At 46.5% G+C, this 26,651-nt stretch overlaps 1 long non-coding RNA gene and 1 other non-coding gene across 2 annotated transcripts in view; one reads left to right on the top strand and one right to left on the bottom strand.

The window, feature by feature from the left end:
• LOC142787559 (uncharacterized) overlaps positions 1-5,697 on the bottom strand; it is a 206,417-nt gene extending 200,720 nt beyond the window's left edge. The window contains exon 1 of the long non-coding RNA XR_012889259.1: positions 5,560-5,697. This is a non-coding gene — a long non-coding RNA (uncharacterized LOC142787559). The remainder of the gene's footprint in view (positions 1-5,559) is intronic.
• A 16,335-nt stretch (positions 5,698-22,032) lies between these two features.
• On the top strand, positions 22,033-22,105 carry TRNAR-UCU (transfer RNA arginine (anticodon UCU)). The gene has a single exon. It is a non-coding gene; the product is annotated as a tRNA-Arg (tRNA).
• Positions 22,106-26,651: the final 4,546 nt, after the last annotated feature.

Raw genomic sequence — 26,651 nt, 5'->3', positions numbered from 1 at the left:
TTTTTCATTTTACCACACATACAACCTTGAGAACTTCCTATTTTGAGGATGTTGCTGTCACCAGAGAGCTATACGTTCTGCCTATCTATATATAAGTTTATTTTTTTGTGCCACAGTTGCCAGGCACTTGCTGTCGCTATCCTGTTACCATGCTTAAGTAACCTGTCAAGCGTAATTTACTAAGTGTGGGTACTTAGCTAAGCGCTTCAGTCAAGGACAAGCAACTGCAGTTTGACGCGACAACGTCACACCGGTGAAGTGTTCATTCTTGGTGACGCAGATGTTACAGGACTTGTTGGATGGAGAGGGTGTAATGCATCGCAAGCTCCGACGTGTACAGGTGCCGCGATCATACCTGCATGCGCAATCCTTAACGCGTTCGTGGTGGGGACGTTTAGATGACAGCCTTTTTTTGCCATGTAGCATACGCAAGACAAGTAATATACAGCAAAACGTTTTCTAGGTTTTCAACGACTTGAAAAAGAACGCAATATATAGTTTATTTATTCGTTTATTTTTTATTTATTTATTTACTTTCTCATCTTCTTGTTCGCTGTCTCTGGTCTTGACATTCTCGCACACTTTCAAGTCAAGTTTACGCTTACGTGCCCTGGTGCCTCGAGGGAACAAGACACTGTTTACCTAGCTTATAGAGAAGTTGATTAAACTACAGCAGATGGCTTACAACATAACTCCAAGTGAAGCACTTCATGCACAGATTTCATATATAGGCATTTTGTTTGCTCCTAGCTGTATCTCGAAAAAGAAAAAAAAGAAAGGTTCAGTTTACGCAAAAATACCCCGCTACTCCCGGGCGTGTGTTTGCGCACAAGCCCAAGAATACACACCTAACTGAACGAAGCAAGCACAGATAACTACAGTTACTAAAACTTAGAGCCTCGACGAAATACTCAAACGTAGTACGCTTGCCTGGTTGCGTTACCAGTAGTTGCCCCTCAAAGTGTGATTGCTTGTGCGCGCAGCGGAATCGTTCTGAAACTCAATACAAACTTGACAAAGATGGCTTTAAGATTACAACAAACAAAAAGCAGTACTGCAAGTCATACGCGGAGACCTTCCGAACACTCCTTCGAGGGCACACTCATTAATAGTTTCCTAAAGTTGAGCGTTGAATATGTAAACCTCATGCAGTCAGCCCGATTTCAAGTTGTTATATTCAGTACAACCATTGTCTTCAACGATTATGTGTAGATGTTTTGAAAGTTAACCTCATGATTACTTCATTTACCTTCCTCGCATTTGATGAAGCTATTCAGCGCAGAGAATGCCAGAAACCTTTGCAGCCAAAACGACGCCAGAAAAATTCTCCAAAAGAAACTTTCATGTCGAGATGTTCATCTGTTTTGCAACCACTCGGCGATTTTCTACAGCTGAGCTGCTAAAGCTCCAGGTCAAACCTACGAGCACGATTTTGGGACGTAAAAACCCAAACAATATATGCTATTATAATAAACGTACGATCACGAAAAACTATAATCATGCTTAAAGGGTATGCGCCACAGAAACTGAGTAAATCCCACTACTAACCCCTTGTCCAATAAAAATGAAGTAGAAGAAGGGCCGGAAACCAAATAACATTTCTAGACAGACATAGCTAGTAGTTAATAGATGCTTTAATAAACAGCCGGGACCAATTCAGACCAAGGAACCTTGATTGGAAAGAGAGTGTCGAAAACACTCCGCCATCCAAGCACTCTTGCAGAGCATAGCATAGCTTTGTATACCGTAGTAATGTCAGCACAGAGCGTCGGCGGGAAAAAGAAGTGCAGGTGAGGATGAGAAAAGAAAGAGAAGGGCAGTGAGGATATCTTACAGGAAAATAAATAAATAAATAAATAAATAAATAAAAAATAAACGATTAAAAATAATAAAAAGAAAGTAAACTGGAAACCGTAAGAAAAGGGCACATCAGATAATAAAATAAAAATAGAGGAAGAACTAAAGCATAGCGACATAGAAAGTAATCATCGTTAATACTTTACAGAACACAGAGGAGCTTCGCTCTGCCAATCTTCGTGCCACTTGGTCCTAACTTCGCGCTACAAAAGTGACGCCATTTTTTAAATTGAGTGCCTTAGCCTTATTTCATGCCATCAATGCAAAGAAGTTGTATTATACACAGCACTTCAGATAACTGAAAGTTGTTTATTCAATTTACGTAACTGTAGAGAATGGTCTATGAAAACCTGGAGAAGTTTGTGTTACACGGGCGGCATTTTTATGTTGACTATATTCAACATTTTATCTTTCCAGATTGTTTGACTGAAGGAGAAATTACAAGGTGACTAGCTACTTTTAGTAAAGACAGCAAGGCATTTAAAGCTACAGAAATAGACAGCTGATTAAGGTTGATCATTTTTTGGGGTCAATGTGAGCAGGACTTCAAGTCAAACAAGGGTGAATGCCTGTCGTCGTTGGCTTAACCTATAAAGCGTACATAACTAGAAGTGAGACCAGATCAAGTTCAACTAGAATATTCTTCAGAGTAAACCACCAGCAGATGACAAATATGTAAGGCAAACACGGGCGCTAGTATTTTCAATGCATTCATGAGGTGCTTCGCTGTCAGCGAAATCTTCTGAAGATAAATGAACAGAACTTTGAAAAGTAGCGAGGAAAAAAATTGCGTGCCCTTTTACATGGAGGAGTGGTAGAGGAAGCAGGGTTTAAAACACCCAATTATTCTAGAGCGTTGGCATTGTATAGTTAATTACTTCATGTATTTAATATGCAAGAAATCCTATCAGTGTTACGGAATGATTTCAGCTACAGAGAAGAGTTCCTTTTACACATAGACAACTTGTCGAAGGAGGCTAGATAACAGTTCACATCAGCGATGCATGATTGTATGGGCACGGAGAGAAAATTTCGTGGCAGGCAAGTTTCCTGTCCCTTTCGCTGTTTCGCGGATGAAGCGTAAGAATCTGCACAAGCAAACCACATAAACATCAGGTGTTTGTACTTCGAGCCGATGCCTCAATGGGAGCTACCAAAGGGAACGCGTTCAAAGGCAACCAAGGAGACGACGCACTAGATGGTTCGCATTACAGAGGGAAACACAGTGGTATATATGGGTGGCTGGTGTGGTGTTGCGTGGCTATTGTCGAAAGCATTGTATTGATCTCGTTCTATTCCTGTGCAGTTTTTATACGTGGGCTAATGTCGGATAGCAAGAGAGTACAAGCACACACGGTGGCTGTTACGAAAGTGGTGTTGCAATAAAAGCGCGGAAGTAAGCACGTGGACGTTTCTGACAATATCGAGATTTCCGGTTCCACCCTTTTCTACGGGAGCCCAAACATGCGCAAAAGTATGGCTTGGCCATTTCAGCTCTTAATGGGGCAGTATAGATGTATACTGAAGGTGAAATACTAATGCTTGTAAATGTTATATCGAGCTGTGCACAGTCAAATCTTAAACCTTATAAAAGGGAGGCATTAGGTGAGATGCTAGCGATGCTGTCCCGACTATGTGTGCTTCGAGACTTTTAATGCCATACCTATTGCGTCATCTTGCACCTTACTTTATTTTTTCTTTGATAGTGTTAAGCAGCAGATATATATGCCCGCATATTTTCTCAATCGATAATGTTGTGTACTTTCGGACGCTCCACCCGAAATCGATCTCCACGTACACCCGTGTTAGTTTGCCTTAGGCTTTTTTTTTTTCCTGCTACACGCACTCGGGGCAAATAGGGGGCGTACCAACTGAAAACGCATCGAAGTAGGCGAGATTTCGCAAACAGAACTTCGCTGCTACACGAGCGGTCCTTGGTAAAATTATACGAGTCGCAAAACTGGGAACGACAAGTGTCAAAAACGCATTGCCACAGGCATCAATGTCCACCGACGATTGAAGCACGACAATGCGAGAAGGGAAAATAACAAAAACCAAAAACACAACATAATATTTTTTCGAATTGCCTTTATAATAAATACGCCAAAGTTAACAATAAATTTACCTTATGGTTTATCTAACACTTGGCTGAATGGTTCATTGTCTCGTTTTTCGGTCGAGTGCCATAAATGGGGGGCGTATCCGACGCGACCTGCTATCATTGCTAGTGCTTATAGTTCGGCGCATTACCGGGACAACAAGGCATCGCTCCGTTTTGCGTGGTGATTTCGTGCATACCTTCGATAGTTTATTTTTGCTTATGTGCTGTTCCTTGGCGTGAAATTTAGGAGCTTAACTCTCTCACAGAATGTGAGCTAGTTAAGGCGAGGGCGAGGGCACGGCCGGCGTGCCCTCGCATTATGTGAGGGTGAATGCGACGCGCTAAGCAACGAGTCGCTGTACTCCACGGTTGACAAAGCAATGTTATCACTGCCGAATCGATGCAGTGGTTTCGCATGATTATTAAACGCGAGCTTTCGAACTATTATGCTGTTGCGCTCATGCATAGTTGTCACAATTTCATCTGCAAAGTTTTAGTTGTGTACACCAAGTACAGTACATTACTTGACTAATAAAACAACCTGAATTCTTTAATATTTCTCGTTGGTCCTCCCATTCTTTTGCGCAGGAAATTAACGAGACATAAGATGCAATAAAATTGTGTACTTATAACGGCAGACATTACATTAGCAATTTAGAAAATTTTTGATTTCGCTTCCATATCGCGCAAACGCACAACTTCGCTAGGGCGCATCCAACTGTGACATCATGTTCTTTTTTTTTTCTTCGTTGGTAGCTGTCTCCTCCTGACGTAGACGTCGACAGCAGTGACGTTGGCAATGAGCTGCCAACTACTGGAAACATGGGCTTGTATATACCTTGCGCTACTAGTTTACATATATATTGAGTGGTCTCTTTTGACGACAATGCAGCTTCAACAAACGCGCGCTATATTGTCGCAGGAAAAAAAAAGGAAGGGCTCACATGGCGCGGAAACTGTCTAAAGTAGTAAAATAGTTCCTGCGGAATGCGAAACAAGCCAGCTCTCGGCGAGGTCGCATTACAAGTACGCGGACCCAGGAGCGCAGCTGTTCCTTCGCATTCCCCTCACTTGCAGTGCAATTGCTTCCACTGGGATTCCTTCTACGGTGTGTGCAATAGCTGCAGTGTTGGTCTATTTTGGCACAGACAAGCACAAATTGTGGTTCAGCTCAATACAGAGATGGCGCTGCCATGTTCGCGCAGAACGAAGGGTCGGAAGCACAAGCAAGTGGGGCGCATGAGAGGAAGGGGACGGTGAGGTTCGTGCGGGCGTTTTTGCCTACGTCGCGTGCGAGGTGCGAGTGGCACGTCACGTACAGCCGCGGCCACGCCGAGCACGCGAGAAGCCGGTTTTTGCTCTGCTGGGCGAAACCTCGAGGCAGTTTCGGCCTCGGAAGTGCTGTATCAAAAGCATGTGTGGCCTAGCTGTCAGGCTGACCACACCAGAGCCCGAAACTACATCGAGGCTTCTCCCAACGGAGCGAAAACTGGCTCCTCACGTGCTCCACACAGACGTGACCATGGCTGTACGACTAAAAGCCACTTACTAAGGATGCATGCAACTCTCATTCGAGACATTCGAAAGGAAACAGCGCTTACCTCTTCTCCATATTTGGGTGCCACAAAGATGTTTGCTTCAAAGACGGCGCTTGTATTGTTTCGCCTTCCTAAGACAACTGTTCAGGAGAACAGCTGAGAGGGAATGACCGCGTAGGCTAATGCAGTTGTGGACGTTTGAACCTGACCGAAGCTTTGAGTTTATTAGGCAGATAAGCCGAATTGGTGTGGGCTTGTACGTAGCATCTACGGCGCATGCTCGTAACGTGTGTCTCATTTGTTGTACTGAGCATGAAGTGCGTAATAACAGATGATACAGGTTTTCATCGGCTGTGAAATGGCTTCGGCTGTTACGCCATGGACACCCTACACCCGTAATAAAAAATGTCGGCAGATGCCTTATACTATTGCAATCGATGTTATGCGAAGCATGCGAAGGGTAGGTGACTTTGTTGTATTTTTTTACTGAGTGAAACGTAACGAGATGACACCAAAGACATGCACAAAAGCTTTGCGCATATACATGCGTTAAACAAGCGCATGTATACTGTTTCTTATTGCTGCAAACGGCAGCATGGGTATTAGCAACACTAGTAGCAGTATGAAACGTATATAGCGCTTGCGTTTGTGAAGATGGCGACCCTGGACACTGCTAGATAAGTGAGCTTCAGGAGATGACACTTCAATACAATTGCTGTTTATCCGACGTGATGGCTATATGATAGGAGTACGTATACACTGTTTATAAAATTGGGCAGCCAGCGCTGCAACCACAACTGATGTTTCATGAACATTAAGGTCTGCTTCAAGCCCCGCCGCGGTGGCCTAGTGGCTAAGGTATTTGGCTGCTAACCCGCAGGTCACGGGATCGAATCCCGGCTGCAGCAGCTGCATTTCCCATGGAGGCGGAAATGTTGTAGGCCCGTGTGTTCAGATTTGGGTGCATGTTAAAGAACCTCAGGTGGTCGAAATTTCCGGAGCCCTCCACTACGGCGTCTCTCATAATCATATGGCGGTTTTGGGACTTTAAACACCACATATCTATCTATCTATCTATCTATCTATCTATCTATCTATCTATCAAGGTCTGCTTCAAAAGAGAAGCAGTTCCGAGACCTGGCAGTGCTATGTTGTAGAGTACTTAATTGACACGCATAACGCTAGGATTCGATGACTGCTGGAACCATGACATTTATTCTATGCGTTCGTTGGGTCAATGCTGCCCATGCCAGCTTTTAGGGGCGAAGGTTCTTAGAGCCGACCAATAGTTGTCGTCCATCACAGCCCACAAAACCCAAACTGAAACTATGTATATACAATCGACCAAATAATAAGCTACTATTGTGCACGATTGGCAGTTTTTTTTTTTGCGTACCTTTGCCATACTACTGAATTAAGTTTCAGAAATGTGAAGACAAATATGTGCCTACAAAGCACTTGCCCACAAAACATTTTTTCGCAGCTTCATTTAATCATATGCCACTGGCAAACAAAAAAGTGACCACTTTGCACAATAGCTGAAGTTTTGTCCAGCTGTACAGCTCCACAAGAAAAAAAACGATAACATCTGTGCAAACAATCGACTTCATTTGTAATCGACTATACGTACCACAACACAATACATGATGCCCCACCGCAGTGGTCTAGTGGCTAAGGTAGTCGGCTGCTCACCCGCACGTAGCGGTATCGAATCCCGGCTGCGGCGGCAGCATTTTCTATGGAGGCGAAAATGCTGTAGGCTCGTGTGCTCAGATTTGGGTGCACGTTAAAGAACCCCAGGTGGTCAAAATTTCCGGAGCCCTCCACTACGGCGTCTCCCATAATCATGTGGTGGTTTTCGGACGTTAAACCCCACATATCAAATCACAATATATGATAACCCGCGCCACCTATCTGTCCATCCGTCCATCCGTGCATACGTCCACCTGTTTGTCCTTTATAATAGTCGGCGACTTCAACATAGACATTATAGACGTCAGGACCTGTAGCTTCGCCCACTTGTGGTCGTTCACTTCGTGGAGAAGCAGTGATCTTTTTTAACGCTCTCGAATTAAAATTAGCATTGCCTCTTCGTGCCGTTTCTTGGTTGACATGAACTGTCAGTCACCTCCTGTGCATTGCGCAGAGCTGCGGTTTATCATTACTCGACGTGACAGCTGTTTGACAGGAGTAAACATGCCATTTTTATGAAATTGTATAGCCATCACTGCATTCGCGATTGATGCTTGACAAACATAACGGTCTGTTCGAAAAGCAGTTTTGATGCCTGTCGTGCCTCTGGGCAGAATACTTGGTTGGCACGCGGAATGCTGGGGTTTGATTCCTGCTGAGACCCTGACATTTATTCTTTGCATTCTTCGGGCGGACGATGCCGATGTCACATTTTTCTTAACGCTCACGCATTAAAATTAGCCCTGTCTGTTCTCGCTCTTCTTGCGCAGATTTAAACTGTCAGTACATGTGGCACACACCCGCCCGCGAGTATGTGCCACACGCTTGGCGAAAAGTATTTGAAGACATACGCGATGGCATTGTTGCATTACTCATGTCAGAACCAGCGAGTTGTACTCATAAATCAATCTCACCGTTCCATACTAATTTTGGTTTGCCACAAGGGAAAGAAGTTATCCTGAGAGCACTCAGACTTAGGCGACTGGATAGGTAGATAGATAGATAAATAAATAGATAGATAGATAGATAGATAGATAGATAGATAGATAGATAGATAGATAGATAGATAGATAGATAGATAGATAGATAGATAGATAGATAGATAGATAGATAGATAGATAGATAGATAGATAGATAGATAGATAGATAGATAGATAGATAGATAGATGCAAAAAGTGCTTGCAGCACGCAAAAAATGCTTCGCATTTAAAACAGTCAGCGATGAATGAGCGGACAACTTAGCGATTGCCATGTCTCGTTTTTGTGAAGCGTACACAAAAGGAATGCTGAAATTTACACGTGCTAAAGCGAGATACGCCTTTTTTGGCGAATTCATCGCCTGGTATGCATGACACTCACTCCTTGTAATTCTAAGAATGAACAATTCTCCAGAAGAAAAGAAGCACTCGACAACCTTCTGCCGCAACGCCCATTTCACATTATCACGAGAAGTCGGGAGAGTTGGGGCGCTTACATAGTTTGGCAAACGTGTGGAGCGGCACACAGAATGAAAAACTTTTGTCTTTTGTGCGTGCAGGGCTACCCGGTCGACCAAGTAGATTTCACTTGATTTTTTTAAAACCTCACGTGTCTTCGTTGTCATTTTATTATGACATCTAACATCTTGTAACGTTGTTACTTGCACGAGAAGTCGTCTATATTTAGTTTTTTATCTAATATAAATTTTTCATGTCCGGAGTCTTTCCTTTTGGATTAGTCTGCTCGGTGTATCACTTTGTTTCCGCGATATAAGCGACTGGCCAGCAGACCCCGCGGTCTTAGCTCATTGCTTGCGAGATACGAGGAAATATTACGGCGGCAATGAGCTGGAATTTTAATTAAATGTGGCTGCGGGGCTCACGGGTGGTGCCACCACAGCCAAAGAACTCACGAGACCACAACATATACGACAGGTTTCATGAATACGGGATTCATGAACGGGAAGCGTGCTGGGCTGAGGCGTTTTCGCAACTCTAACATTTAGAATAACTGAGTGTTTCTTGCACCCTAAAGTGCAATGAACGCTTGCAACACTCCTAGCTTGTTGTTTTGTTTTTACATGATGTATGAAGATGTTGGCGCACAATTGTGTGTTTATAGAAATTTATTCTCACAGACAGTGGACAATAATTACAATCCAACAGAACATAGCGACAAAACACAACATCCACAGACACACCAAAAGTCGTTAAAAAAGATATGTTTACATATGTTAACGGAACACAACATACACAAACACACAAGAATTGTTACAAAAAATATGTCTACATATGCACAATACATGGTAAACGAAGAACACACGAACGGAATGCAAAGATCTATATGTCAGATATTTACATAGCGTTTACAAGGTATTTGTGTGAGTACTAAACAAAGATTAGCCTACCAATACTAGGCAGGCCTGAAAACAAGCCTTACACGTCTCTCACAGACGAACACAAAACGGCAGGACTAGAGTAGAAGGAATTCTTCGTCACCCATAAAGAAGAGTTCCTCCGACAAAACAGATAGTATTTATTTGTACAGTCGCTCCAAAATTGGGAAGAGAGCACGGCGGCGACGACCAGCTGCAACAACCTCACAACGGTTACGTTAAAGACAGTAGGCACCAGCAACAATGAGAAGGCAGGCAAAGCGGCCTAGAGAACAACGTCCAGAAGAAACAAAGCGGTTTCCTTCGAAGCCACGAAATCCTGCATGCACAGCCCTCCAGAAAACTCGAGCAACGACGCATTGTCTTAAAACATGCTGATTTGTTTCCCGTAGGGAGCAGTTCGGACATGTTGATGACTGGACCGTTCTCCACCTTTCGAGGCGGTCAAGGGTAGAAAGAACGCCCCATCCCAGCTGCCACATGAAGTCTCGGAGGTGGCCAGGTAGAAATGATGCCGCCAGTGTGCTACAAGACGTACGACTAGAGCGGGTGCGGCGTGCCGGAGGAACTAACGGGAGCAACAAAGCCGCTGCTGTGTCAACGATAGGATTGTCTAACACATCTACCTCAGGGCAAGTTGACTGGATATGACGAAAAAACGCGACAGCTGTTGCATAAAACTGAGGAAGTACTACTGATTGTGGGCCCCGATTAAGGTGCACATCAGGCATTAAATACCTAAGGTGAGTGCCTAGAAAATAATATGCCATAGTTTGGGCGGGGGATTTCTGTCCTTGTACGAGGCGCAACAGGAAACGCAGGGCCAATAGCCGGGAGCGTATAGATACCGAAGGGAAAGCAAAACCTCCCTGGGAACGCTGCTGTCATAACGCCGCACGAGAAACCAACTCAGTGCCACCGGACCCATTGAAGGAACACAGGGCCGACTGCAATGACCTCACGATGCCTAATGGTGGCTGTACCACGTGAGAAAGGTACCAAATGCGACCGGAGAACACAGTCTGCGCAAGGTACCTCCGCTCAAGCAGCGGAAAGTCAAAATCCCGGGCGTTCTCGATTTTTTTGTTTTACTTCCTCGAGGGCGTTTGACCAAACGGAGTTACAAACGCCGTAGTGGTTGTATAGGATTCCTAAAATGCGAAGAGACGCAACCGGCTGAAGAACAGATGTGGAGCTAACTCTGGAGTTAGGATAGCCGATGAACAAATACCGGGATTTAGAGAGGTTTAGCGCGGCACCTGAAATGTCACCATACAGGCGCGCTTAGAGGTGCATGGCACACAAGTGATAAGTTTTGGATTTCACAATGTGGTTAAAAAATATATCATTCTTGTCATTATAATTGTTCAGGTTTTACCTTCCAAAATTTTGACAGGACTATGAAGGACGTTGCCATAGGAGTATAAAAAAATAGGTCACAAGGGGTCATTTAACGGGTACCTGTATCTTTATACACGGACCTCGAACACTTTCTGTGAATTGAAGTGCGGCCGCGGCCGATACGTGGATTAGTGGCTCGGCTGCTGACCCGAAGGTGGTGCGTTCGATGCCGGCCGCGGTGGTCGCATTTGGACATAGGTAAAATGGTAGAGGCACTCTGCGATGTTCATGCTCGTTAAAGAATGAGAGATGAACGAATTTTCTGGAGCACTCCACTGCGGCCTTCCTCACAATCATATCGTGGTTTTGGGACAATATTCCTCCCATATTATTGTTCTTTATTGCGGCCATAGAGGACAAGATTTTGATCGCGACTTCCGCCTCAGTAGTTGGCTCCCGCATACGCATCAAAACACCGTGGTGCATGAATAGCACTCTCACTTTGCGTTATGCATGCTGTCTGCACATATCAAGACAGGAGTTTGGGTTACACTGTAATCACACGGATAGATATAAGATCTTTAAATAGTTCCGTACAGAACATTCAAGATAGATACGCTATGGTATCAATAAATAGAAACAAGGAAAAGAAATGCAGTGTGCGTTGAGCGTGCCCAACCGACAGGCAATCTACATAAAAGACTACTCAAGAATGAACACGTGGAAGCTGAGTACAAGCCGCTCGCAAGTAATTTCAAACAGCCTTTTTTGAAAAATTGTAAGCCACGACTTCACACCATATTTTGACGTTATTTTTTCTAGCCAACTGTACGCTGAACGGACAAAAAACGAGTGTATAAGTTTCTTCCGCAGGGAAGTATTGACTTACGTGTTGTCTGCTTTGTTGTGGAGGTGTAGTTTTTTTTTCTGTAACGTTTTTTCTGGTGCATTGGGAAGAAGAAGAAGCGTCTTTTTAGAAGAACGCTTGTTTCTGCGCTCTGTTTTTTTTAGTGAAATCATCGGTCTTTTGAGGTGCCTTGCCTCCCCGTCTTGCGGTGATGGCCGTGGAGCATGCCAGAGGCCCGCCTGGTCACAGGTCCTCCCACCCGTCAACCACAAGGAAGCAAGCTGGCTCTCCCAGTGACACTGAAGACACCGATCTCTATTCTATGTCGGAAGACGACACATCCGATGGCAGCTTTATACCAGTCCGGGGTAAGAGGGCGAAGAAAAGGACGGCGAATACAGCAGCACCAGCTCCTGCAAGCACAGCGACTGTGCAGTCAAGGCCTGCGTGCTGGCCGCACGTCATCATCTTCATGCCCAAAGATCTATCAAGCAACCTACAGCTTCTGAACAGGCAAGCCTTTTCCGTTGCTCTCGAATGTGCGGTGCCACATCAAATTAAGGACATACGAGTAAACCCAAGTAAGACCATTCTGGCCTTAGACGTGCACGATGTGAGTGCGCTAGGACAGCTGCAGCAAATGACTGAGCTAGGTGACATTAAAATGCGCCCCTTTATCCCGATGGATGATAAATTAATTGCCGGTGTAATTTATGACATCGACATTGCCATTTCTAATGCTGACTTGTCTACCCTCATCAAGCCTGCAAACGAGGGAACAGTCATTACGCAAGTGCGGCGCCTTGGAAATACGCGCTGCGTAAAAGTGTTTTTCAAGGGAGATTGCATTACCGTCCCACGTTAAAGTTGGACATTTCCGACATCCGGTTCGACCATTTATCCAAAAGTCACTTCAATGTCATCAGTGCTTCAGGCTAGGACACGTCAAGGGCGTATGCCCCAACTTACGACTGTGTCCCCGCTGCGCTGAACCTCATGCTGAAGACGCCTGTCGGGCGACTACTCTGAAGTGCGCCAACTGCAGCGGTCCTCATGCTACCTCGTCGAAAGACTGTCCTCGAATCCAAAAGGAGCGCGCGGTTCTCAGACAAATGGCCCGAGACAACTCGACACACAGGGAGGCAGCCGAAATAGTCCGGCATCGGCGTCGACGTCGGCATCATCGAAAGTCTTCAAAGAAGGCACATTGCCGAGACGCTCCTTCCCCCTCTTTAGCGGTTCCATCCAGTAGCGCCGCGAAAGGGCCCACCACTTCTACGAAAAAAGATTGCCCGCAGCTTCCCTCGGGGGAACACTGAGGAGGATGCGGAGCATATAATTGGTTAACGGGGTGTTAAAGTGCGACTTACTTGGGTCGATGGCTAAATTGGTTAACGTGGTTGTGAAATGGGGTGTTAAATTGCGACTTACTTGGGTCGATGGCTAAATTGGTTAACGTGGTTGTAGGAGGGGGTGTTAAATGAGTGAACACGTACACACGTATGCGAAAGGGCGGCGCTGGTCGAAGGGACGTCGATCATTGTGTTTGTGGATTCGTTGGCATTCATTTCACCGCGACCTTGGACGTCGACGCGCCGTACAAACCAACCGACGAGCGGCAACTGAGCGAGCGAGCGCCGACCTTGAGTATATATACAGCGCGACGGCGCATGCACTGCCAGCTGTTGAATGTTCTCGAAGCGCGACGGCGCATGCGCGTCCACTGGAGAATCAGGAGAATTGTAGAATGTTCTCGAAGGAGAGAAGAGCGCGCGGCACAGATGGTGGGTGACGGTGCATGCGCGCGTCAGCTGTCGAATGTTCGAGAAAGGGGAGAAGCGCAACGGCGCATGCGCGCGCATCAGCTGCCGATGTTCTCGAAGCGTGACGGCGCATGCGCGCTACATTATACACCTAGCGAATGTTCGTGAAGAGGAGAAGCGCACGCGGTGTGTAGAGGAGGAAGGGTGCACAGATGGTGGAGGAGTGAAGCGCGCGCGGTGTGTAGAGGAGGAAGGGATGCACAGATGGTGGAAGGAGGAGGAGGAAGCTTGCGGACGGCGCCGCACTACAAGCCTCGAGTATTAGATGCTCCGCATCTAAAACAGAGAAGCCTCCTTCTCTAGAGCAATGGCCCACGCTCCCGACGCGCTCTTCTGCCAAGGAACCTCTGCAGGTTGTGGCCACACCAGAGCCGTCTCCAGCCATGGAAGATTTGCCTAAAAGTGATCGCCAAGTGATCTCGGTGCTGCGTTCCCTCATAGAAGCCATCCGAGCGATATTAGTCGACATGAAGACACCATCTTCTCGAAGTGCACTTGTACTATTGGACGCCCTAAGCCCAGTGCTTGAATCTCTCAACTAGGAAGATGGCTACTTACACCTCAACATTTCGTAGAGAAGTCAAGGCTGCATCCGTCATCCAAATGGAACGCCAGAGGACTAAAATCACGCCTTTCAGATTTTCGTCAGTTTGTGTTTACCAACGTGTTTCCGATCATTGTCTTTTGTGAACCTAATTTGCGAAACCAATAAGACTGTCGGGGTATGAAGCTGTCATGTCTTCAACAAACGGTGCGTGCAGCAAAATCATCGTCTTTGTTCCTCGTGAACTGACGTATGTTGTGCAACCGATTGCACCTCACGATGACAATCAGTATGTCTGCATCACTGTGAAAAAGAACAAACTCATGTTTATTCTCATGGGCGTTTATATATCGCCGTCGATTATTCTCGATTCCAGGGAATTAGCGGATATTTTGAGAGTGTGTCCTGCACCATGGGTCCTCATAGGTGATTTCAATGTGCACAATCACGCCTGGGGAAGTACGCACACAAATGCAAGAGGACGAAGGTTAGCAAACATCGCCTACAACTATGGCCTTACTCTCCTGAACGACGGCAGCCCCACTTTTCTTCAAGGGGTGACATACGGCCGCTGTCTCGACCTTGACTTTGTCTCCAACTCCCTCGCGAGATACGTCAAGTGGTTTCCAGATGTTGAGACACGAGGAAGTGATCACATAATCTACCTTAACATCAAAGGCTTGTCTAGTTATGGTCCATGGACGACCATTCAAGCAGTTCAATGAACCAACTTCAAATCTGACATGGAAGATGCTTGCAGCGATGGCCAACGGTCTAGGTTAGAGGAAACAATTAAGAGCACAATGCAAAACGCCACTCGCACGGTGACGATATCTTCCACACGAAACGACTTTGATATAGAGTTGGAGCGACTCCGAGCACTGCGACGCCGGGCGGAGCGTCGGTATCGGCGTACAAAATCAATTCACGATCTTAGGGCAGCCAGGAGGATGCAAAAGAAGATTCGGCGTCGCATGGATAGATTAGCGTCGGAATGATGGACAACGTTTTGCCAATCACTAGACCCTCGCAAGCCACTCTCACACATTTGAAAAACGGTGCAAGGTCTGCGTCACCCTACGGAACAGCACTTTCCATTCAAAGCGCTCGCGCTATTTCAAAGAAGGCAAGGCATCGATGTCGCATAAGATTTCTGTGCGCAGATCGCCAACCAAGCCACTCGTCCAGATTCTCCAGTGAGAGGTGACGTCCCCCGTTCCCGTGACTACCACATGGACCTCCTTCTTACCATGGAGGAGCTCGAGGCAGCACTAGCTCTCTGCAGGCGTTCAACTTCTCCGGGCCCAGATGGTATTCCGTACCGAGCCTTGTGCAACCTTGGGGAAAGTGCAAGGAGAGAACTGTTGAGCCTCTACAACATCTCGTGGCAGGATGGCAGTATTCCTGATGACTGGAAAGTAAGCCGCTTGTTACCCATCTTAAAGCAGGGCAAATCCCCACACGAACTCACCCCATACCGCCCAATAGCACTGGCCAGCTGCGTAGGGAAGATAATAGAACGGATGATACTAGGCCGCCTGGAGTGGTATCTTGAATACTACAAGATTTATCCGAATTGAATGGCTGGTTTCCGAGCCGACCACTCTTCTATTGACAATGTCGTTGATCTAGTTTCGTACATTCAGCACGAAAGATCCCGTAAACGACTATCTGCAGCTTTGTTTCTAGATGTGAAAGGCGCTTATGATAATGTACTACATGAAGCCATCTTGGGTGCTCTTGCGGTGGTTGGCCTTGGTGGTCGAGTCTTTCGGTGGATTTCGAGTTACCTGGCTGCAAGATCATTCTTTGTGTTAACAGAAGATGGCCCAACTACGCGATGCTATACTTCCAGGGGTGTTCCTCAAGGCGGAGTTCTTAGCCCGACGCTATTCAATCTTGCACTAATTGGCCTAGCTGAATACTTGCCAAGCACCATTAAAATCTCTATATACGCAGACGACATCTGTGTATGGACATCGGCAGTCACACGTCCTCAGATACGTTCCCGGCTTCAAAAAGCAGCAACTATGATTGCCAACTACTTGTTCCAAGAAGGTCTCAGCATATCACCAGAAAAATGCGAGCTGGTGGCCTTCACTCGCAAAGCAATGACCCCTTATGTCATCTCAATCTGCGGGCGACAGATTTCTTACGCCAAAACCCACCGGTTTCTGGGCATCATTATTGATAGGGACCACTGTTGGAGTCCGCATGTGACCTATATGAAGGAGCGCCTAACCACTATTTTCCAACTGTTCAAGTTCCTGGCAGGAAAGACGTGGGGGATGTCAGTAGACGCAATGATGGAGCTCTACAGGGCCCTGTTTCTCGGTTTCCTCAGATATAGCTTGCCCGTGCTAAGCAATACCTGCAAGACCAATGTTCGTGTTCTACAGGCAGTACAAGCCCAAGCGCTGAGAGTGTGCCTCGGTCTGCACTGATGTACGTCAACGGAAGCAACAATTGCAATTGCTGGTGACTATCCGATACAAACTCACATTGTTGTAGAAGTCCTGAGAACGCACATCAGACACTCCGCACGTGCTCCCTGTCATCACCTTGCACTGTTGCCTTCAGAGAGGCTCCAAGCATCGTTCGTCAAAATCATTGTGAAATACAACGATAAGCTTCCCTCGGGATTCACTCCTGCATCTAAACCATCCATACCGTCTTGGTGTCTTATTCGACCCACAGTGCATCTTAGTGTACCAGGGATCCGGAGGAAATCTGAGCTTTCGTCGCCCTTGCTGTAACGACTGTCTCTTCTTCTTTTGCACGAGAAATATTCAGACAGCATACATGTATACACCGATGGTTCCACGAACCGCCAGTGTTCGTCAGGGGCAGTAGTTATCCCAGCAAGAGGTGTTACCATCAGCTTTAGGACTGACCACTCCACGGCATCTACGGCAGCGGAACTAGCTGCTTTGCGCGCTGCACTTTGTGTGGTCAATCGGGAACCACCGCAACAATGGTCGATTTTCAGCGACTCAAGGGCTTCCCTACAATCTGTGCTCTCAGCACTGCGTCGCGGGCCATACTAACAGCTTGTTTTTGAAATTCGGTGCCTTCTCCACACTTCACACGAGAAATGGCATCATGTGACGCTTCAATGGCTGCCAAGTCACTGCGGCATCATATGGAACGAACATGCCGATACTGCCGCGCGGGCAGCCCTTGAAGGAACACGAGAAGAAGCCACACCACTTTCGCGGACCGATGTTGCCAGTAATCTTTGACGACTTGTGCGTGAAATCACGTTTTCACTATGGTGCCCACCAAGCATCGATACGAATCGTCAACACCACCTGTCTTCTTTGATAGCTCCCCGCATGCCCACTGGACTCGACCGAAGAGAAGCCACCCTTCTTCATCGCTTATGGCTAGGAGTGGCATTTACAAAATCTTATTCTTTTGTCTTAGGAATGGCCTACAAAGCTCTCTGCGATGCCTGCCAGTGCGAAGAGACGCTACACCACATCCTGTGTGACTGTTCATTGTATGAAATCCAGAGACAGTCACTGGCGTCTGCTTTTGCGCGCATTGACAACAGCCAAATGTCTGTGGACACTATTCTGTCAAGTGCCCGAGAGAAGACCTTGCAACAGAAGGCGATGAAGGCTCTGTTGAAATTCCTACGCGACACCGACTTGAACAAGCGACTGTAACAGCAATATCACACACCGCGAAAGACAAGACTGGACTATGACTGAGTGTGCGCGCGTGTGCCGCCGAATGTGCTGTTCCTATCTTCTCTCTCCGCTCTCTTTCATCTCCCCCATCCCTCTCCTATGCGCAGGGTAACAAACCGGCTGCCTATATTCTGGTTAACCTCCTTCCCTTTCTTTGCCCTCTATTGCCCTTCCTTCCTTCTGGTGCATTACATGCTATCCGAAAATGAATTGCTGTATTGTTGTGTATTTTCCTTTTTTTTCGAGAAATAACTGGCACGTTCTAAATGAATCACGCTGTGGTTTGCTGCGACACTTGTTTCACGAAGTGCGACGTGCTGTTACGTTAGAGATTACTTAACTAAGGTGAGTGCCTAGTACAACGAACGGCTCTCTGATGGACGTCGGACGTTGAAAACCATTCTACGCATATTATTTACGAAGTGTGCCGCAAGAGAGCAGAATACCTTCGCAGCTCTCGTTCGATATGCGTTCAAACGTGGTGTGACGGATTAATACGTAGGCAATATACCCTGTTGCGTAGCAACCAAGTTTTCTTTCTATGCTTTGATGCCGGCTTCCCAAACACGTTGTAATTAATTGCACGGCTGCAAGGACATTCATTTCCCTTAGTGGCTTCAGTGTTTATTATGAAGAACACTTCTTACTAAACAACGTGTTACTCTGCTTCATTAAATCACATCTGCCAGGAATGAAAATTAGAAACATAAATTATTTTAATAGCAGAATCAACACAATAACGTATATTAGTTGAGAGTGGTGAAAGAGGCGTTCGTAGCCTGACATGCGGGTCATTATTGAGACGGCTGTCAGTATCAATGGAGGCAAAGGTTGTGCCGTGCAGTGATCGATGAACACGGCCGATTTGACCGCGGAAGGGGCGAAATAAAGAATAGAAGGAAAAAAACGGCGAGAAACATTCAAAAGAAGCGTGCCTCTTGCAGATGCATACACGCTGTACCCGTATAAATCACAGACAAACATGGGAACGCAGAGCTAGAGTTCGACAAGGCAGTGTACAAGTAGAACTAGTTACAAGTAAAATATTGGTATGGACTTTGCTTTACACAGTGCCTTGATTACTGAGTGAACTATTCCTATTGTTTGTGCTTCGATACACTCTCCTAGCGCTTGAATAATTTATTATTATTATTATTATTATTATTATTATTATTATTATTTTGAGGTAATTCGCAAATCAAATGGTATTAAAAATGAAATCGAAGAGTTCAAAGTTGTTGGTCAACTGACATACTGCACGGTCTGATAAAATGGTTAGCGTCAAAGCTGATTACTTGAACTACGATAATGAAGCTCATGTTTTTTGTATAAGTATATTCTTTGGTGCACACATACTTAGGTGTTATAATTATTTCTGACGTAAGGTGAAATTACCACATAGAATACACAAGAAAAAAGGCAATAGAAACACTGGATATACATATATTACGAAGAGCCAGTGGTACGACAACTAAATAAATTAAAATTTTGCCTACAAATGTTACGTGCGATCCCATCTGGAATATAGGTCTGCTGTATGGGACCCTCATACATTGGCAAATGAAAAAATCTAGAATGCGTACGAAGAATGACCGTAAGGTTAATTTACAACGCTTACAGTAAACGCACGCCCCCTTCAGCCCTCCTCGAAAGCTCTAACTTGGAATCCTTAGAACGCAGGCGCCTGTGGAAGACTAAAACTGTTTAACAGATCTATCACAATAACCTCAGTATCTATATACGGGCATATATATTGAACTGTCCAAGTCATGAATAAGGCGGTCGCACCGAATACTTCCAGGAGTTTCGTGTAAGACCACTACTTACACAAAATAATTCTTTTCTCGAACATTACGTGGTTGGAACGCGCTGCCCGATGAATATCATTCACAACTGTTTCTTCATTGATGAATGGGATGACGAATCTTCAAGCCATCGCTTGTTGACTGGTTGTCGTTATTATCATAATCATTGGCACAGTATCTAATTTTTTCTGGGTGTCTTAGTTGTATTGCTTTGCTATGTCAAGCGCTAGTTAGTTTGTATGTTACTTTGAGCGTATTTACAGCTTTCGCTGTAATGAAGTCACAAATCGGCTCACGCGCAGCTGTCCGCCACCGCGTATGTCCGTAACAACTTATTAACGGAGTGCAGCATATTTACGGAGTGCAAGATGATGAGTGGGGCGAAGCGTCCATCAGTCCGTCCGTTCGTTCTTGCTTCCGTACGTCGGTTTGTGCAACCGTCCGCGCGTCCACTCAATCGCGTGTCCATTCGGGCATCCGTTCCTGCGTTCGTCCGTTAGTGCCACCATTCATGCGTCCATACATCCATCAGTCCGTCTAGTGAACGCTCCATGTACCACCATCTCGCATCTTTTCTTCAAATATTCATCATATCGATGTACGCCATCCAGTGAACATACTAAGGACTAATCGAGAAGTGGCATGACCGGGCAAAAGGAGCGGTGCGCGCCTAATGTCCGGCGTGCACTTCATGCCTAACTCTCACATTTCAATGCCGCTAAATCATTGCAATGCGGACAAACTCTCGCTAAACCTTGCTAAAACCAAGGAGGCTACGCCCAGTGAGTTTAACGTGGAAATTCTTTCTGGACAGATAGTGATCAAAGTGCATATTTCTGTTACTGTTTTTTTAGTAAGTTTACAATTAGAGGTAAATTTTATTGAAGACTGAGTAACCGACACTCGTGCCTGGGGGTTACTTCACCAGAAACAACTATCTTTTTACTTATGATTTACGTGCGTGGGTTCTCTCCTCCATTCAAGAGAGTTCGCGCATGCCGCTCGTCTAGACCGGCCGTGGAGGTGACCACCTACTACTACTGCGACGACTACTACTACTACATACATCGCACACGCACGACCCACGGCATATTAAGCTTTGCTTTTAAAAAATTTTAGCACCATTGACACAGTGAGGCTTGAACACGGGTCTGCTGGGGGCCATCCCAGCATTCTACCACTGAGCCACAACGGTTCTTGAGATATGTCGGCCAACTTGCCTTAGACAGTGTTGATGTCGGGAAAGCAATCGCGTTAATACGACCTAAAAAGCGTTTTTAAAGAGCGAAAGAAGAACCAGTCGTTGCACAATGCGAATAGCGTAACGAGTGGGCCGTCCAATGCACCAAACTATCACAAAAGCTTGTTCTTGTTCCCCTATTAACTGTGGTGCATACCCACTTCAGCCATTACTCCTCATCGCCGTCAGCCACTGCATGAACAATTGGCGCAAAATTCCTTGCAAGTGTTTAGCGCATACGATGCTTCTAAGAATATTGACGTAAAACAGCATAGCTAATGCCGGCCTACTACCAAAATTATTTCATTATCAATGCCCCAGTGGATATTTAGCAAGTGTGCTTGCAGTAGTTACCCAATGAGTGTTTTCAAATGCTCTGAAAGGCCGCTCTTCTAGCTTTCGCTGTAACAGTGACTTCTAGCTTTCGCGTAGGCCTGACGTTTCTTTTTTTAATGTGAATGCATTTCTTAGTCGAGAGAGGGAGGTTAATAAAAGAGGAAGAGATAAAAAGGACGCTATTTCCTGCCTCCCGTCGCGGGAGCATGGTTCAGTAGCATTAGGGATGGTGGTGAGGGCCTACGTCAGGCATCCGTCGGGATCCGTCCACCACCCTCTCCCATAGCATAGCTGCGGGCGTGCACGCCAATCCTGATCCCTAGCAACCGGAGCATGCGGTGAGAAAGAGTGTGGAAGAAGGTAGGGGCAGCGCTTCGCCGATCTCTATCTAGTCGTTCACTCTCTCATCTCTCTGCGCCCCACTTTCCCGTCCACTCGCGCCTCATTCTCGACAGTTCACTGGCTGGGCGCCTCTCAAGAACATACGGAAATGTGTGCTCGAGGCGCTGCTGTGAAACGCCAACGCCGAGCCGATAACGCTGTTTCTTTTGTTCACTAGTTAGTATTTTTTAACTGTGCACGCTAGCTACTAGAGCTGGAAACGCGTACCGCGTTTCTTGCGACAGAAAAACACCCCGTGCGGCGTACGGCGCTATAGGCTCATCAAATGCGATGGACAAAACGTCGCACGTAAATATTCCAATGACAGGTAGGGCAGCACCACATTTTTATTCTGCCCACTTTACATCAGTTCCTCCATATTCGGCGCAGCTGTTATTATGGCCTATTTCAAAAGAGGTCAACTTTGGCCTTTTTCGTTAAGTTTGCGCTAAGCAGCAGTCCCTGTGGCGCAGTGGATAGCGCGTTGGACTTCTAATCCAAAGGTCCCGGGTTCGAACCCCGGCAGGGATGATGGTATTTTTTGCAAGTATCCCCTTTTTTATTGTTCCGTAGAAGTATACCCGACTGTGTGGAATTCGATGGTGTTGCGGTGGTGATTTTTAATAACTAATATTACTCATGGAGGGAAGCCTCGGCCTGAAACGATTCACTCTTCCTTCGTAGAAGCACAAAGATCACACACTGCGAATTACACAAAAATATGGTCACAACGAGAATAGCCAAAGGCATCCTATTCGCTAGAACACGATAGAATAAGAAAACAATTGGCCAATGCTACGTGTGTGCATACAAATTTACTAAAACATTACATAAATGAAAGAACCATCGGGCGAAGAATAAGTTCACCAATATATTCGATGTCAGCAGACCTATCATCGCCTTAGCAATTTTCATGATGCATACGTAAGCGAACCAGAAAATGTATGGACTCCTGTTTCTCTTCCACCATGGCAACCATCGATTAACACAGTAGACGCTTATGAATACGGCAGGCTGAATGACAGGCTGAATTACCACGTCAACCACTTCCAAATTACGAAGTTTTTCCCCGCCTGGTTACCCAACATCGCCTGCCTACGGTGCCCCTGAAGCGGCACCACTATCCCATGCTTTCCCAGAGGAGTCGTTTCTCTGAGCACCCACGTGCCCTTCGTCCAATTCTGGTGTGCTGCAACTGTGGCGTCCGGGGTCAGATCGCACGTTTTTGTGACCACCGCCCATATCAGTGACAGTCTTGGTACATGTTTCACCAACCTTTCGACCTACACGTCACGGAAACCGCGCGCACCTACTGGGTCACGCTACCCCTCGCCGGCCTCTGATCGAAGTTTGATGCCACCACCAGCTCCACGTGCTCCACGATCGCCGTCGCCACAGCGACGCACACGGACACCACCACCGGAAAACTAGTCGATGCGTTCAGTGGGGGAGAAGCCACCAGATCATAGGCGCTATCTACAGATATACCCGCGTCAGCCTCTACGTTGAAGAACAGAGTTCATGTAGCTGTCGATGGAGTGGCTACTATGGCACTTGTGTATACAGGTGCGACAGTCTCAGTGATGAGTGTAAATTTTAAGAACCTGCTAGGACCTAAAGTGTTGTTTTCCCTGAACCGTGGTGTGACAATCCGTGGTGTAAGTGGAGACGCGATGTGTCCGGTGGGATATTGTACTATAGGCGTCTCACTGTGTGGCAAGGTGTTATGCACAGAGTTTTCGGTTATTTGGCGGTGTACATATGCCATTATCTTAGGTATCGACTTCTTGTGTGAGTGTGGGGCAACTGTAGACTGCAGAAGTGGGCACCTTTCCAGACACGGTACTTTCCCGGCGGCGCTCTTCGAAAATTCTTGTCCGGATGAATGCATATTTTTCGTCTCCGTGTACACAATTGTTCCTGCATTTTTTGCGGCGTGTGTGTTCCCGTGACATGTTCTAGTAACAGCTGGGGTACGTTCGACGTCATGCTCGAACCGATTCCCTAGGCATGCCTGAAAAAGAACATTCTCATTCCCCATTGTATAGTGTCAGTCGTTGATGGACGGGCAGGTGTGTGGACAATGAACAGTTCCATGGAGCCTGCACTTTTGCCAGGTGGCATTAAACTTGCAGTATTAGACCTGAATTATCTACGACGCTAGTGGTGCTTGTTGATGCGACAAGCCAAAAATGAACATCTAGGCTCACAAGGTTCAGAGAACCCAATTGCTACAAATGGTCAGCAAGTCACTTGACCAAAGTGAACGTCATACACTGCTCGACGTTCTATCTAAGCACTCGAAAGTGTTAGATTTTTCTAAGAACAGCCAAAGGCCCTTAATTCCAGCGTCCCGGATACGTCATCAGATCCACATCGATTCTGCGCTTCCTATTAGGCAGAAACCTTACCGAGTAGCGCCATCGAAGCGCGTGATCATTGACGAGCAAGTCTAAGAAATGCTGGAAAAGGGAATACAGGAATCGGCAAGTCTGTGGGCTACTCCCGTCATTCTAGTGAAGAAGAAGGATTGTAAATGTATATTTTGCGTTGACTACCACCGACTGAATTCTGTTACCAAGAAAGACGTCTATTCACTGCCACGCATCGATGACGCTCTGGACTGCCTGAATTCTGCGCCCTACTTTTCATCTGTTGACCTGAGATCAAGTTACTGGCAAATTCCCATGCATGCAGCTTACAAAGAAAAGACGGCATTCGTTAAGATCGACGGACTTAACGAGTTCAACGTTATGCCATTCCGATTATGTAATGCTTCTGTGACGTTCGAAATATTCCTGTACTCTATAGTGCGTGGTTTAAACTGGCATATATGCATGTGTTACCATGACGCTGTCGTTATTTTTGGACGTACGTTTGAGGAGCACAACACTCGCCTAGACCTCGTGCTCAACTGCATTGAAAAAGCTGGCCTTGTACTGAATTCAAAAACGTGCCACTTTGTCAAGCGACAGGCATTGGTGTTGAAGCATCTCGTCGATAAAGATGACATTGGACCTGACCCACAAAAGACAGTGGTCGTTGAATCGTTCGACCTTTCTAAATCTGTGAAACAGCTGCGTAGCTTCATCGGGCTCTGCTAGTATTTCAGCCGGTTCGTACCCAGGTTTACGGATGTCGTTCACCCCCTTACGAGCCTTCTACGCAAGAACAGCCCGTTTCAGTGGACCTCCGAGTGTGATGCCGCTTTTCACCAGCGGCATCACACTCGGCATCAACAAGTGTTTGTTAAATTTGCAGCCAATACTTCGGCACTTCAATCCTTCGTCGCCCACAGAAATTCACACAGACGCAAGTGGCATCGGTAACGGCACCGCTGTCGTTCAGCGTTCTGGTAAGAAGGAACACATCGTGGCGTACGCAAGTCGTTCTTCATGCAAGCCTGAACGCAACAACACAGTGACTGAACAGGAATGCCTAGCGGTAGTCTTTGCCGTGCAACGATTTCGCTCATAGATCTATGGTCACCCGTTCACTATCGTCACAGATCACCATTCCCTGTGTTGGCTGGTCAACCTTCGTGACCCATCCGGCCGCCTCACACGATGGGTAATTCGTTTGCAAGAGTATGTCTTCAACATTTCATACAAGACTGGCCGTCTACACGCTGATGCGGATTGCCTCTCCAGAATGCCGCTACCGACGACAGATTGTGAAGCTGATAACTTTGACCACCTTATCGCTTCTCTGTCGTTTGGCTTTCCCGATGCCGTGACTTTCGCCGCTGAGCAGCGTAATGACCCAAGCTTGAAAGCTCTCTTCCCTGGAGTAAGGAAGTCAATAAGCGAAGGCCGATTCTGCCATGGAATGGTCTTCTTTACCAGAGCAACTCTTCCACGACGGGGGCCCGCTTTCTGCTGGTTGTTCCTGCGTCCCTCCAAACGTCTGTTCTGCGCCTCACGCCTGATGATTCCACCTCTGGCCATCTAGGCACCGCACGAACACTTAGTCGCACAGAACAGCGGTTCTATTGGCCGAAAATGAGCAAGACGATTCAAAACTACGTGGCCAGCTGTACGCAATGTCAGACCCACAAGCGGCCCACCTCAAGTCCAGTCGGTCACCTGCAGCCCGTAAAGCCTCCAGGTTCCTCTTTTGAAAAGGTCGACATTGATCTGATGGGGCTATTTCTACGCACCTCAAAAGGTAATCGGTGGATAATTGTATGCGCCGACTATCTGACGCGGTACTGCGAGACGGCCACCTTATCTTTCGCCACGACAGCCCGGGTCTCGGAGTTCTTGTTGCATTCAGTCATCCTCCGACGCAGACCTCCTCGTGTGATAATAAGTGACCGTGGACGACAATTTACCGCTGATATCGTCGAATCATTACTTCGTTTGTGTGCCTCCAAGTTTCGACACTCAATTGCATATCATCCACAAACTAACGGCCTGACCAAGCGCTTAAATTGAACGTTCATCAACATGTTGTCAATGTACGTCGCCTCCGATCACAAAAACTGGGATGAGGTAATACCATTCGTCACGTACGCCTTCAACACGCCGAAACACAAAACGGCAGGCTATAGCCCTTTATTTCTGCTCTATGCTCGCTCACCTCGACATACACTGGACACTGTCTTTCCTTTTGTCGTCCATCCCGACTTCACAATTGCGGAAACTTTGTGTCGTGTGAAAGAAACACGTCGACTTGCCTGCTTACGAACACTGGCAGCGCAAGAGTCCTCCAAAGCTCGCAACAATAGTGAACACGGGCATGTAACCTATGCCCCCGATGATGTAGTGTAAGTGTGGACCCCAATACGCAGACGTGGCTTGAGCCAAAAGCTACTGGCGCAGTACACCGGTCCATTCGTGATACTCCATCGTCTCAGTGAGGTCGACTATGAAAATGCACGTGTCACCACTAGTGGCCGACTTCCATGCAAGACACAGGTGACGCATGTTGCCCACCTGAAGCCGTTTACACGAAGGATACAAGAAAGACTTGTCCAGAGGGCTTCGTCTGAGACAGGAGGAGTGATACGAAGTGTCACTACCAGGAAAAACAAGGGAAGAGCGGGTAGAGAAGAAAGACGACGTTGCTTTTACTG

This window comes from Rhipicephalus microplus, chromosome 2 (genome assembly GCF_043290135.1).
Source record: "Rhipicephalus microplus isolate Deutch F79 chromosome 2, USDA_Rmic, whole genome shotgun sequence".
Classification (NCBI taxonomy): Eukaryota; Metazoa; Arthropoda; class Arachnida; order Ixodida; family Ixodidae; genus Rhipicephalus; species Rhipicephalus microplus.
The sequence above is the reverse complement of the archived record's forward strand: the minus strand, read 5'-3'. Positions and strand labels throughout refer to the sequence as shown.